Raw genomic sequence first — 15,744 nt, 5'->3', positions numbered from 1 at the left:
TTTAAGTTTGGGGGTGTGATAAGTGGCATTTTATACCACTTAGAACATCTTAAAATGGCTTAAATTGGTGCCTTGAAATCAAGTATTTTGTGCATTTGATGCGTTTTTCTACTGTTTATACATTTCAGGGTATTAGTTGCATTTCGGAGGAGTAATCATCAAGAATAAGCCTTGGCATGTGTTCACCAGTGCGAGAGGAAAGAAAGGGGCAGATTACGGCGAAGAAACGGAGTAAACTCAGGATTTTTCCAGTAGGGTCCTGAGCGCCCGCTCAGCTATGCTGAGCGGCCGCGCAGAAAGCTGAGCGCCCGCTCAGCTATGCTGAGCGGCCGCGCAGGGTCGGGAAAAAAGATAAAATATTTTAGACTTCTACTTCTGTTTGGCTTCCAACTTCTATGTAATCTAAGTTTTATGGGACTATTATATAAGTAGATTTGGAGACGTTTTCACGATGGAGGATCGTGGTATTAAGCAAGGAGCGAATGAGATAAGGAAGACGACCGTTTTAGCACACAGCAACGAAGAGGAAGCATACTTTCTTGTGATTCTTATTTCGTTGTAACGTTGGATGCTAGTTTTCTTACTTTGAACTTAATTACTCTTGTGACGTACTTCGATTTAATATAATTAGTTTATTTATTATTTTCTTGTGTTTGTTTATCATGATTTCATATGAACCCATGATGACGATAAGTGTTATTATGGGCTAATCGTGATCATGGGGTCGCAACGGAGTTACTATGGAATTCTTTAGTTAATTGTTTAATACTTTAGTGTGTGATGATTGTATGATATCTAGTATTGGTTGTGCGTATTCGTCTTATGTGCGTCGCGAACATATAAGATAGGGTGTTAATCTCTTGTGAAATGACGGTGGATCTTGAGATTTAGAACATGCTATGCTAGCATAGGTTCATGTATGATGTGCATGATTAGTGGGTAACTCTAACAGTTTTATTCGCCCTGTGTAATCAAAAGGAATAACTTGTGCTTAATTCGTTGTGTTGTCAATTTCTGTAGACATATAGAAACTCAACATAATTGATGCCTATTCAACTTCTATCTTAATTGTGGATGCTAGGTAAAATGGTATGAGTACAATGAAAGTTGGCTTTTATCAGTTTCGTGTTATTCGATTAATATCATCACTGTCACATGCTAAAGGTAATAACAATAACTATTGAAGGAAGTAGTAATGAAGTTGTGATCTCATGAGTGTTTTAATATTGTTAATTCGAAGTGTTAATTAAGTGATTAATTAAGTAATTAATTATAGTTAATATTTAGTCAATAATTCTAAGTGTTAGTGTCTTAACATTGAGAAGTAATCATACGTTGGTGCGTGAGTTTAATTAAACAATAATTAGTCTGAGTCTCTGTGGGAATGAACTAGAAAGTATTCTATATTACTTGTGAACGCGTATACTTGCGTGAATATTAGCGCGTATTTTCGCCCTCACATGTGTATACCCAAAAATGGGACACGTAGCCCGAATGCGGCAAGGGTGATAACCGGAATACGAAGGTGTCGTCCTTCTACTAGTAGAAAAGGTTACTATTATCGTATTACGAATGATCATCGTATACAGTGGCTCCAACGAGTGTCCTAATTTCTTCCAATTGGAATTGTGATGCAATACCGTAACCCAAGCCTAGGTGCTGGGTTTCCTATTAAGGTATTCGCAGGATAATAAAATCCCTTAAAGAACTGTTTTCATAAGAAGGTGTGTATCACCAAGGGAAAACTATTTTCGAATAAAACATAATTATCATATATGATGTTTTACGTAGGTTATCATATAGTCATTTTTATACTGTACATTATTATGTTGGGCATTATAGCTCACACTTGTTTTCTTAAATTGACACAACATAACAGTGAATCAAGATGTCTGCCATGAGAACCACAGCTTGGAAGCGGGTAGGAAATGGCCAGCTGTTCCGTAGACTGTTTGGTGCTGTACCACATGTAGTTCGAATAAGCTGGATTAGTTTTTAGTTATTTTTAGTTAGGCTTATTTATAAGTATGACTTATGTAAGGTAATAAACAAAAAGGGTATATTTGGCCAGCGGACCAGCCTTACTTAAAGGTTACTCCCCGGTAAGACTTAATCACTTTTGAGTTGTAATAATTATCACTTGATGGTTGAAATCACTCTAGTTATGAATAGTTCGTTTCCAAGATAATAACCTGTAAGTCTGTGTGTGTGTGTGATAAGTGTGGGGTCGTGAAGCGTGAGTATTTATATATTGTGGTGTAAGTTGTGTGGTTGTAGTAGTTTAAAAAGCGTGGTCTCCGAGATTCCTGACCCCGGATTTTGGGGCGCCACACTAGACGATGGTGCAAAGACTGCTGGGATGGAAGTTTGGTTGAAGGGCTTCCACAACATCAACGGGTAGTTGGTGCGCTGCAGCTGCATATGCGCATCGATCAACACGAATCAAGTGAGCAGTGAACCATGCAACAGATTTATTTGTTTGATATGCAGTTGGGGTAAATGAAAGATTGATGGTCACACTTGCGTGTGTGAGTCACACTTGCGTGTGTGAGTCACACTTGCGTGTGTGAGTCACACTTGCGTGTGTGAGGGACTACATATGGGATTGGTTGACGTGAATCAAGTGAGTATGTGCGCATACAACGGATTGCTTCACATATATGTAGTTGGACAAAAAGAGGCCAATGGGACACTTGTGCGTAGAGCAAGTGGGCATTCGAGAATGAATGTGCAAACTAGAGAATAGTTTGGAGTGTATGACTTGGGGAGAGTTTTGGAAATCTCTGTGGTTGAAGTGGTTTTCTATGAAGGAAACAAGGAAGAAAGAGTCGAAAGTTCGGAGGGGGAGATTGTTGGGTTTTAAGCCTAAAACCAAGTTTCCTCACTTTCACTCTTTGCCCCACATTGATAAGGAGAAAGGGATACCCACCTTTCTCCCATATAAATAACCCCCATCCCTTTCATTTTTAATTACACCTTTCTTTTATTTCTCCTTTTATATAGTTGCTAGATAATCCGTCTAGTAGGAGAGCGAGTTTAGCTTGCTTTCAGGAAGTGTCGGGATAGAAGGTCCTCGTGCCTCAACTATCCCTTACGATATTTGAGTTGGCTGTAGCCATCGGAGGTGGTCCCGATGCAGCAGGAGGAGGCCTTTGGCACTGTCCGAGGTTAAGAGGGAGAGAAGGAAAGGTTTTCGGGAAATAATGATAGGGAGAGGTTTTGAGGGAAACACTTCAATGAGTGAGGGATATACATAATAGATATGCTAGTAGACTGAATTTCAGTATAGAATTCAGGCTCGCATATCCGGATATTGTAATCTCTGTTATCTAGTGAAGTTGTTGTGGATGTTGGCTTGCCGAACCACGTTAAAATCTCTTGTCTCTTTTACTAATATTGTTGGTTTGTTGTTTTCATTGTCATCATAATATTTGTGGGTCTGAGCACACGGGTATACAAAAACGCTTCCGCAGACGCCGAGAATCGGGTTAGATTTCCAACAATGATCTCTCATTTGTTTACCGGTTCAATAATGACTGCACCAGGTCACATGACTACTACACGGTCTCTCTGACTTTTGGCTCATACAACACCTACTGGAGCACCTTGAGGCGAATATGTACCACTGAGCTATTCGCTAACAAGAAGATTAACGACACAATGTCAATTAGGCAAAAGTGTGTGGATGAAGTATTGTTGTGGATTGAACATGAAGTAAAAAAAGGTGCCGGTCATAAAATTGTGGTTAGAGACTTTGTGTTCCCAACATTATTTAACATGATCGGGAATCTGACGCTGTCTCGCAACTTGATGGATACAAATTCGGAATTTTCCTCTGAATTTGGCACGGCTTTGGTAGGTTTTACCGAGGGTGTGGGCCGTCCTAATATCTCAGATTTGATACCCTGGCTTAGAAGGCTTGATCTCCAAGGAATAAGGAAGACTATGGATTTAAGTTTAACAAAGGCCATAGAAACTATTTCCTCATATGTGAAGGAGCGTGTGATAGAGAAGCAACAAAAGCAGGAATTATCATCTGAGCAAGGACTTCTTGGATGTGTTGTTAGATTATAGGGGCACCCGAAAGGATGGACCGGCTGAATTGTCAGAGTTCCAGGTCACAATTTTCCTAATGGTGAGCACAAGTAATATTGTCGAAGTGTAAATTATAGCTATTTTAATCATAAGCACAAATTAAGTGCATAAATAATGTGATAACTACATTTCTGGTTTAAGATGGTAAAATTTGTGCAGGAAATATTTTTTGATGCAACAGAATCAACACACCCCACTATTGAGTGGGGGATGTGCGAGCTCTAAGAAAATCCTGATCAAATGAAGAAGATTAAAAATGAGTTTGCTTTAGTTGTTGGAGCAAATAAAAAACTGCAAGAGAGTGACATTGATAATCTTCCTTATTTGCATGCAATTGTGCAGGAAACACTACGTCTACATCCTCCAGTTCCACTATTAGTTCCAAGGAAGGCAGTGCGAGATACCAATTTCATGGGCTATAGTATTCCGAAAAGTACACTAGTTATGGTAAATTTATGGGCAATTGGAAGAGATGAAGGTAGTTGGGAGGATGCATGGTCATTTAAGCCTGAAAGTTTTTGGACTCGAATGTTAATTACAAGGGACACCGCTATGAGTATATCCCTTTCGGGTCAGGAAGAAGGATGTGCCCGGGTCTTCCATTGGCTCATCGAATGGTACACTTAATTCTAGGCTCATTAGTTCACCACTTTGATTTGGGAGCTTTGTGATGACGGGAAGATAACATATATGAGGGAGGCACAGGGGACATGGGCAATAAAACTAGAGCTCTTGCAAGCAATTCCAAAATGTAAGACTACATGATCAAAAAGGAATACGGAGTTTTATTAGAGTAATTGGTAGTTTATAACTCACTTTTATTTTCATTTTTGCGATTCGGGTCTACATTATATTCTCTGTCAACTTACACCCCATAAAATTGATTTCGCTTCAATTTGCACCCCATTGACGACTTTCCATCCAAGATGACCGTTAACTTTAACCGAAGCGGGGGCATTTTAGTAAATTACTAATTAAAACATAATAAAATAAGAGTAATTGGCACTTTGTAACCCATTTCTTTGGACATTTTTTCAATTCGGGTATATATTATGTTTCCTTGCAAGTTGTACATTTAACTATGAATTTCGCTTTGTTTTGCACCCCTCGACCGTTTTTAACTTTAATATCAGGCGTAAAATCGGAAATTTCTGGTCTCCAAGAACAAATCACCGGATCCTTAAATTTCCCAGTCCAAACCAACAAATAAATACATGAATCGATTTTTTTAAACTCGATTCTAAAATTCTTATTTCGAATTGGGGGTTTGATTTCCAGGCATTTTTCATTAAATTTGATATTATAAATAGCTTTTGCTTGTTATTTGCAATCGATTCATGTATTTATTTATAGTTTTGGATTGAAAAATCGAAGGATCCGGCGATTTGTCTTGGAAACCAGAAATTTCCGATTTTACCCCTGATATGAAAGTTAAAAACGGTCCAAGAGTGTAAAACAAAGCAAAATTCAAAGTTAAATGTGCAACTTGTAAGGAAACATAATATATACCCGAATTAAAAAAATGCTTAAAGAAATGGGTTACAAAATGTCAATTACTCTTATTTTCTTATGTTTTAATTAGTAATTTATTGAAATGCCCCCGCTTCCGTTAAAGTTAACGGTCATCTTGGATGGAAAGTCGTTAGTGGGGTGCAAATAGAAACGAAATTAATTTTATGAGGTGCATGTTGACAGAGAAAATAATGTAGACACAAATTGCAAAAATAAAAATAAAAGTGGGTACAAACTGTCAATTACTCTTTCTATATTTTGTTGTACTTTATTTCCGATACGTGTAATTATGTTTTGAAACAAACACAATGACCGTTGTTCATGTGGTAATGTTGATAGTTTACTATATATAGTATATTTTATTGTACTTTTATTCCCGATGATGTGTAATGATATCTATGTAAATATCTTATGCTTATCTATAATGTTACTTTTAGGGGACGTTTGGTTCATGTGGGGAAAACGGAATGAAATTGAGAAAGGGAAAGGAGGATAAAGGAAAGTAATGACCCAGAATTGTTGTACGTATTTAGTTCAGATCTCGAAACAGAATGAAAATTTACACGATTATATTTATTTTTTATTTTTTTAATATTAAGCAATCTCAATATAGTCAAATATATTTATATTACAATAATATAATATATTAGCATTATAATAAACCAACATATTTAATTATTTAATAGAACCATTAATTTTTTTAATAAATTAATATATAAATTTATATCAAATTTATTTTTAAGTTATAAAAACTAAATTATAAATCAATTTTAAATTTTAAAATTAATTTTGCATATTGATCTATTTTTTGGGTCCAAGATTTAAATTATAATTGAAATAAGAAAACCAAAAGTGGGAAAGGGAGTTCAAATACCTAGCGAGAGGTGCGGAATGGAGTTTGAGGAATTTGGTATAAACCTACCACTAAAAAAGGGGAAAGAGAATGATTATTTTTAGTAAACAAACATCAACAAAGGGAATGAGTCTAATTTTTTCCCTTTTCCTTTGTTGAATACCTCGTACCAAACGCCCTTTAAGGATATTGCAAAAATCTACTACATTTTGTGTCTTGAAAGCACAAAGTAATATCAAGAAAATGTGTATAAAATATCCCCAGCTCGTAATGGTTTACCAAGAAAATGCTGGGCAGGGGAAAAATTGTGGAGCAACAAGTCCAGTACAAAATATCTGTGATTATTTTTTTGTTTTGTAAGATGATTAAATGTAATCTTAAAATATTTGCGGAAGCAAGTGCATAAAACAAATGGTACAAAACCATAAATAAATTAAAATAACTAAATTTAATACAATGCTTGGGAGCTCGCTTATCTTCCCGAGGGACACAAATTAAGATGAAAAAGCGAGGATTATAAGCTACGACTAGTTGTAAAAGGCAATAACCGCAGATATGGTCAGGATTGTATATGATGAGGTATTTGCTCTTGTTGCGGTAGTTGATCACATAAGACTTCAAACAAGAATTTCCCCTCAAAATCAAAACAAGTAGAAAATTTATAAAAAAAGATATAAAATCAGCATTTTTAATGGTTATTTCGAATAAGAAGTCTACGCTAAGCAGCCTCCTAATCTTGGATAAGTTTAAAAAAGATGTAGAACAAAATATACAGACTTGAGAAAGCTTGGTTATAGCAAGTTCTGCGATTTTGAAACAAGAGATTGATGAGTACTTTCATAAGAACAAGCTTTTGTTAAGAGTCCGAACAAGAATGCTCTCCACAAAAAATTAAATTAAGGGAGTGATGTCATGAAACAAGATCGGTTCATTAAAAAGCTCGAGTTCAATTCTATAAAGGCTTGATTCGGTCTTGATTCGGTTCAGTTCTATAAGGGCTTAATTCGGTCCAGTTCTTTAATACCTGGAGCTCAAGCCTGAACACACAAATATGTGTGATAAGATAACGAGGCCAAGCAGAGCTCTTTGCAAATGTGATCCGAGCTCGACATGAGATTGGCTCGAATTTAAATTATTAAACCTCGAAAAAATTGAATATATCTTGGGTTTTTATAATAATTATAACATTTTAAGTTATGAAAATTTAATCCTAATATATAATCCGGTAATCCTTTGGGGATAAAAGATTAAATATAAAGTTTGGGTTAAGTTGAAACTGATATTTCATTCGGTCAAGTGGGCTAGGACATTTTTTTTCATGTAAAATCTTACTGTTCACGTGTTGTTTATCAAGGGCTCAAGTTAGGGTGCATGTCACAGCGGTACGAGCATGTCAAAATGGGCATGTCACGACGTCAATTAGTCAGACATGTCTTTTCATGATTTGACATATTTTTTTACTAATTTTTTTTAATAATTATTTTAATATTAGAAATATTCAGAAATAACAAATATAATTATAAAATATTTACATATATTTGAGTATCTAAAAAGTTACTGATGTAAATGAGTATTATGATGGTATTCGGTTGTTACTATCAACTAACTTTAATTTTACATTCAAGTTCACTGTATAATAGTATAATAAATATGTTTTAAATTTTATTATATTTAATTGATAAATGACATGCCATTTGCCAAAAAGCATGCATATAGACATGACTTGGCGGAGTCTCGTGACTGGTACCCTAGCTCAAGTACAAGGTTCGTTTATGTTTGATAAAAACTCGAGTTTGGCTCGATTCTTTAATGAGCTTGAGCTTCCATGCAATTTTTTTGTGCAAAACAAAAACTCTACGCGGCTTGGTTTGTTAAGAAAAAGAATTAAGCTCGGCTCATTTCAGTTAAAAGTTGACTCGGCTTAATTAGTTAGTAGCCATAAGTATGTTTAGAGATAGATGACATGATTATTATTAGACGCAATCTTCACATGTTCGATATTATAAGAAAGTTGTGACTAAATGAACCTGAGATGACATTTGCATGACATATATTGGTCAAATATATTACTTTTTTTAAATCGAAGTAAAAGCGACTTAAATATGCCAACTTTTAGGTCACAAAAAAAAATGTGGAGCAAATGTTAAGCAAATTCAGAATGGAAGATTTGAAGTCATGAGCATGTCAACAGAAGCAAGCATAAAGTGTTCAAAATTGATTTAACGAGAGAGTTTATTTATCAGGCATTGCTTGAAGTCTGTTTAGAAATCTTAAGTACCTTACTTTTACTCGTGGTGATATTATGTATGTAGTTAAATCGGTTAGTACGTACATGAAAAGGTGGAAATAATTAAGATTAATTTATTATAACTAAAAGAACTTTGAGATATACCAAGAGCAGTTTATCACGTTATATATATTGTATACACTTCTTCGCTATTAGAAATTAGCCTGGACATTGATTATAGTGATAATGTACATGACAAAAAAAGTATTTTTAAGAATAAAGTGCACTTCGTGTACTTGTATTATAGCTGTCAAATAACTTGGGATGACATTCAAAAAGTAGCTCCTCCTATATTAAATTTTCATAATTTTTACACCATGCATCTTTCTGTTAACTTTGACCAACTCCGTCAATTTGAGCAAGGGTAAAATACTCAAGTTAATTTCAATCAATTTTTAGCTCGAGAAAAATAATAATAAAAATTATAACTTAATTCTTTTTTTTTAAATGAAGATGATGAAAAATAGATACAGTTTACATACATACATGCATTTAGAGCCGACCAAACGAGCGGGTCGGACCGAATTTCTGACTGGTCGGTTTGGTCACCTCTTAACTCGTGAACGGCCCGTAAAAATCAATAGTCCGTGCCGATTAGAGAAAACCTTAACTCGTAAACGGCCCGCTGTCCAGGAAAATAATACGGTTTGGCGAATAAGCGGTTAGGTCCGATGAATTAGTTTGTTTTTTTTGCACAGTATATGTATGCAACTTGTTAACTTGCGAATAAGCGGTTCAATTCGCGAATCAAGCATGCTGGTTTGGCGAATCAAGTAGTGTCTTTTTGTTTTCCGAATTTAACTCTTTAGTACCTTCGAGAGATTAATCGGCAAGTCGGAGATTAATCGGACCAATTAATCGGAACATTAATCGAAAAATATATATATATATATATTATTTTTAATTTTTATAACTATATAATGATCAATATATCAAATATTTGTTTGAAAAAAAAAATTAGAATGGTATTAAACAATATCTACACATTTGACATGCGTTATGTACTAATTATTGAGTTTACAATATTAAATATATTTTAATTCACACTTTTAAATTATTATAATATGTTATTTTTATACTTTAAGTGAGAAAATAAATATATTAGATTACTTGTTACTTCTTACCAATACTTTATATTAGAAATTGACATGATATTGTGTGAAATTATGAAATGAATTAATTAAAATTATAAAAATTAAAAAAAATATTTTTTTAATTTTTTTCCGCCTAGACCGCTTATGACCGATTTTTGCCCACCTAGCCCGCCTAATCCCGATTTTGACCCGATTTTTTGAAAAAATGTCTAAATCACCGCCTAGATCCGAGTCGGGGCGTTTTACCACCGCTTAGCGCCTAGGCGGCCGCCTAGACCGATTTTTAGAACAATGGTACTAACTAATATTATTGTTTTAACAAACATTTCCGGGAAATCAAAATTTTTTTCCTTATTTTAATACATATTAGTTTTTCAAAATCTTTTTTTTCCGAATTTGAATACATGTATCAAAATAATATGTATTAAAATAAGGAAAAGATTTTTCCGAAATTCAATATATTAAAATAAGTAAAAGATTTTATACATATTTTTGCGCTGGCCAGCAGTTAAAACAAAGGTCTGAATTTACTGTCCATTTTACTTTTATCATGTCTATATTTACTGTAAAATCCCCACAAAACCCACCTCAAATTTCCTGTTCTTTAGACTTATTACTTTAACTTGTTTTCATATTTTTGTGTGTATATTTGGGTTTTATGAGCTGAGATTTGTGGTGGGTTTTTGAGAAAAAAGTGGAATATGAGCAGTCACAAGTTCGGAATCTTGGTGGTGATTTCAAGATTTCTGTGATTTGGGTTTGGTTTGTTAAAGGCTATGGCAAAGCGGGTGTATGAAGTTTGGAAAGGAAGCAATGTAAGATTAACGAGCGGACAGATTTCATGCGCACCTGGTCGTCTCCGGTTTATGCGGGCCGAACGGTTAACGAGCGGGCCGAATTCATGCGCACCTGGTCGTCTCCGGTTTATGCGGGGCAGACGGTTAACAAGCGGGCCGAATTCATGCGCACTTGGTCATCTCGGTTTATGCGGGCCGGTTTCGGTTTACCAAATTTGAATTCGTATTCGGTTTGTTTTAACAGGCGAGTAGTGTCGAATTCTGAATCGGCACTTTCCGAATTATACGAATTTTGGGCGAGCCGAATTCCGATCGGACCGAGCCAAACAATTCGTCTGGCCACCTCTACATGCATCTAATGTTTTTATATATCAACCATGAATTCACCACTTCTGCTCATCACTCCTTGCTGGCACGACATTTTCGATGATCGGGAACCATTTTCTTACCTAGATTCCGGTCAATTTCACAAGTGTCGGCAAAGTTTATCATGCCCACCAATTGTTTAATAATATGTAACTGGGTTTTCGTTTTGCTACTTGAATTACAACTAAAGAAACTTGGTTTTGAAATTCAGAATGGGTTATTATACCAAATTGGAAGTGCATAATTTTGTGTATAATTACTCTCTCTCTTTTTCCTCTTGGACATACTTGCTTGTCTCTCTGTACACCACAATACAAACTTTCAAATTATACATGGTCTTCTTATATCGATTCATTACCAAATCAAAACCAAACTCATAGTGTTTATTTTAAAATATCTCTATATCTTTATGTTTGGGTAAGTTTCGAGAAATGAGATTTCATACAGTGTTAGAGTAAAGCTCGATCATTCTTGAGTTTAAATGCCTTGAATTCGTGTATAAATTGTAAGTAGTGTTGAGTTATGTGTATAGATGGACATATCTTGATTTGGGTTTATCAGGTAAGGTTATAAATCGAGGGTTTACAATTGATTACCAGTGGAATGAATTTAGAGAGAAAGTAATCACTGAATCACATGTTAATGTCTATACAAAAAAAAGACTGCAATACCCTCCACCAAGCTAACGTAGTCGGATGGATTTAACGGAAACACGCGCTTTACAATTATTTTGAATATCGAGTATAATAGGTGATAGTTTTTGAATGTGTAACCCAAGTGGTCTTATAATTATAGTGCAAGTACACAAAATGCACTTTACTCTACTTTTTAAATATGCTTTTTACTTTTTAAATATGCTTTTCATATTGGTTGGATGATGTTTTCATGGTTATTGAAGAAGTAATAAATAGTTGCTCTCTCAAAATGTGAGGCAAATTTAAAATCAAAATTAGAACAACAAAAGGAAGAAGTAGAAGAAATAAGAACGGAGAATAAAAAACTACGATTAAATACTAATGAAGAATGGTTAGAAAAATATAAAAAATATAAAAATAAATATAAAGAAACTAAAAAAGAACTAAAAGAGGTAAAAAGAGATTTAAGACAAATAAAAAAGGAATTAAATGAAAAAACAGAAGAAAATAAAAAAGAAATAGAAATATTGAAAAAACAATTAAATAAGTTAAAAGAAAAAAAAAAGAATACAAGTGAAGTTTCTAGTACTGTGTCTACAAATAATAATACAAGTACTAGTGAATCGGAACAAGATAATTTAGGAAAAACTGTGAATATAATAGAAGAATATAACAGTAGTTATGAGGAAAATTCTGAAATAGAAATAGAAAATAAAAATATAATAGAAGCTTTAGAAAGAATGAAAAATGTAAATGCAGTAATAAAACAAGAATCTAATAGTGACCAAGAAGATAAAGATAATTATACTGATACAGAAACTGAAGGAATAAAAAATGAGGAGATGAATAACTACCCGGAAGAAGAAGTAACCGACCATAATATGGAAGTTATAACAAGATATAGGAACACGATACCAAAACACATACCAATAGGACAACATGATGAATTTAAAGAATTCATAGGATCCATGTCACAAGGTGTAAATTTAAATGGATACTTTTTAAACTTAGATAATGTATATGAAGAACAAGAAATTAGCAGAAAAATAACTGATTGGAATTTAGGAATGTATATAGCATTAATGAACTCCACTCGTACAGATGAGTTAGAATATACTTATAACTTGATCTCAAAAACGTTAATTGGAAAGGTAGCATATTGGATAGAATCCATAGAATATCAGTTAAAAACTGAAGTACTAAGGTATGCAACGGATTGGAAATCAATGTTACAAATATTTGATATGATATTAAAAAGAGAATTCTTAGGAGAACCTTGGATAGTAGCTAGAGACCAAGTTCTAATAGAATGAAAAATAGAAATAATAATGAATCTAAATAACATGAAATGCTGTAAAATTAACAAGTTACCAGAATATACTATAAGTTTTACTAAATTCTTTTATGAAGCTAGATTCTTACCCGAAGAAGGACATATATATCAACAATTATATTATGATCATTTACCAGAACCTTATAATACTGAGATAATTAAGGAATATAATAAGTTAGAACCTCGTGAGAACACTCTGGGTGAAAGAATAAGAGTACTAAGAGGATATCTAATGAGAAAATGTGAAGAATATAGGGTATAACAGAAGGTTAAAAAGGATAAAAAATTAGGATTAAGAGAAATATGTGGATTCACTGAAAGAAGACTAGTATTTGGATGTGAAGATAAAAAGCCCTATAGGAACTATAAGAAGAGGTATAATAAGAAAAAATCATATGATAAGTACAGAAGCAAACAAAATAGAAATAATTATCCTTATAAATACAACAGATATAAGAGAAAAAGATTTAGAAAATTTAGAAATACACCAGAAAATAGGAGAAGATATAAAAATAAGAGAAAGTTTAGAAGAAAACCTTTTAAAAAGAAAGATATAAGTGAATGTAAATGTTGGAATTGTAATAAAAAAGGACATTATGCTAATAAATGTCCTAAACTGAAAGAAAAGAAAGTAAAATATATAAATACATCACAATTCATAATGGAAATAGAACAAATTAAAGAAGATGACAATAAATGGTATGAATATGAAGAGTTTTATATTAGTGAAACTGATAATGAAATAAACTTTATAAATTATGAATCATCTAGTGAAAGCAATTGGGAGGAATGGTAGCAATATACATAGAAGCAGATGTAGAATATAAAAAATATAAATTCCTAAAACAAAAAATATTTATAGATAGTGGAGCAGACCTATGTCTAGTAAAAAAAGGAAGTTTTAGCTTCATATAGATGGGAAAAATCTAATGCACATAGAACTAGGGTATCAGGATTTAATGAACAAAAGAAAGAAGTAGATGTAATAGCAAAAAACATGAGAATAAAGCTAAATAAAATATTTTTCAGTCTACCTATTGTATATCAGAATAAGATGAAGCAATCTATATTATTAGGAAATAACTTCTTAGATTATTTTAAAACACATATAGTAACTTCAAATACCCTATCATTACAAACTCCGTGTAATAAGTGGATAGTATTAAAAAGAATTATGCCAATAAGTACTATAAATACTATAAGAATAAACAATCTAAGAATAGAAAGAAATAATAATCTACAAGAATTAATTGAAAAATATAATAATTTATTAAAATCAAACTTCGGAGAAAATCCTATGAGTTTATGGGATAAGGAAAAGATATATGCTGAAATAAAATTATTAAACCCTAATGATATAATAAGATCTAAACCTATAAGGTATAGCCCTTCAGACCAAAAAGAATTTGATAATCAAACCAATGAATTATTAAAACTAAAATTAATACAAGAAAGTAAAAGTCCACATAGCAGCCCGGCTTTCCTTGTAAGAAAACATAATGAACAGAAAAGGGTAAAAGCCCGTATGGTAATAGACTATAGAGAATTAAATAAGAAAACTATATTTGATGGATATTTCTTACCATATAAAAGAAATCTTATAAATAGACTAGGAAATAAGAAATGGTTTAGTAAATTCGATTGTAAAAGTGGATTTTGGCAAATAAAATTAACCAAAGAATCAAGGCCTTTAACAGCCTTTAGTGCCCCGCAAGGACATTATGAATGGACAGTATTACCCTTTGGATTAAAAAATGCGCCACAAATATTTCAACGAAGAATGGACCAAATCTTTAGAAAATTAAAAGATTTCTGCATAGTATATGTAGACGATATATTAATATATAGTGAAACTCTAGAAGAACATATAAAACATTTAGAGTAATTTATAAAAACAATAAACCAACATGGAATATTATTGTCTGAAAAGAAATCTGAAATCTTTAAGAATAAGATAGAATATTTAGGATACAAAATAGATAAAGAAGGTATACAATTACAAGATCATATAGTAACAAAGATTGTAAATTTTAAGGATAAATTAGAAAATAAAAAAGAGGTACAACAGTTTTTAGGAATAGTAAATTATGCCTCGGATCATATTAAAGACTTACCTAAATTAAGAAAACCATTACAGGAACTAACAAAATATAAACCTTTTGAATGGACAAAAGAACATGAAAACTGTATAAAAATTCTTAAGGAAAAGGTGAAAGATTTACCAAAATATAGAATTCCCATAGAAACGGATCATTTAGAATTATATACTGATGCTAGCGATATAGGATGGGGAGCAGTCCTAATAGCATATGATAAGGATGACATAGATAAAGAAAAGCCACATATATGTGGATATGTAAGAGGAACTTGGAAACCTAATGAATCAAACTACCCCATAAATGAAAAAGAACTATTAGCTGTAAAATATGGGATTAAGAAGTTTCATTATCACTTGTTACCTGTTAAATTTGTAGTAAGAACAGATAATACTCAAGTAAAAGCCTTTATTACTAATAAAATAGAATTATTACCAAAATTAAATAAAAGAAGAAAATGACAATCTTTTTTCTGTTGTTATGATTTTGTAATAAAAAATATATCAGGAACAAAAATGTTAGCTGACTATCTTAGCAGAGAAAATAAACAATGAAAATAGAATATACAGGAAGACAAGCTCAACCATGGAAAATAATATCGGGATCTTTAATAATATGGACTACTACTTCAGAAGCTGTAGAATTCATAAAAAGTTTTGCTCTCGAAGGATTAGAT

At 32.9% G+C, this 15,744-nt stretch overlaps 1 pseudogene; it reads left to right on the top strand.

The window, feature by feature from the left end:
- The window catches only part of LOC141676916 (cytochrome P450 76A2-like), a 29,170-nt pseudogene extending 24,310 nt beyond the window's left edge, over positions 1-4,860 (top strand).
- Positions 4,861-15,744: the final 10,884 nt, after the last annotated feature.

The sequence above is a fragment of the Apium graveolens genome, chromosome 8 (genome assembly GCF_009905375.1).
Source record: "Apium graveolens cultivar Ventura chromosome 8, ASM990537v1, whole genome shotgun sequence".
Taxonomy (NCBI): Eukaryota; Viridiplantae; Streptophyta; class Magnoliopsida; order Apiales; family Apiaceae; genus Apium; species Apium graveolens.
The sequence above is the reverse complement of the archived record's forward strand: the minus strand, read 5'-3'. Positions and strand labels throughout refer to the sequence as shown.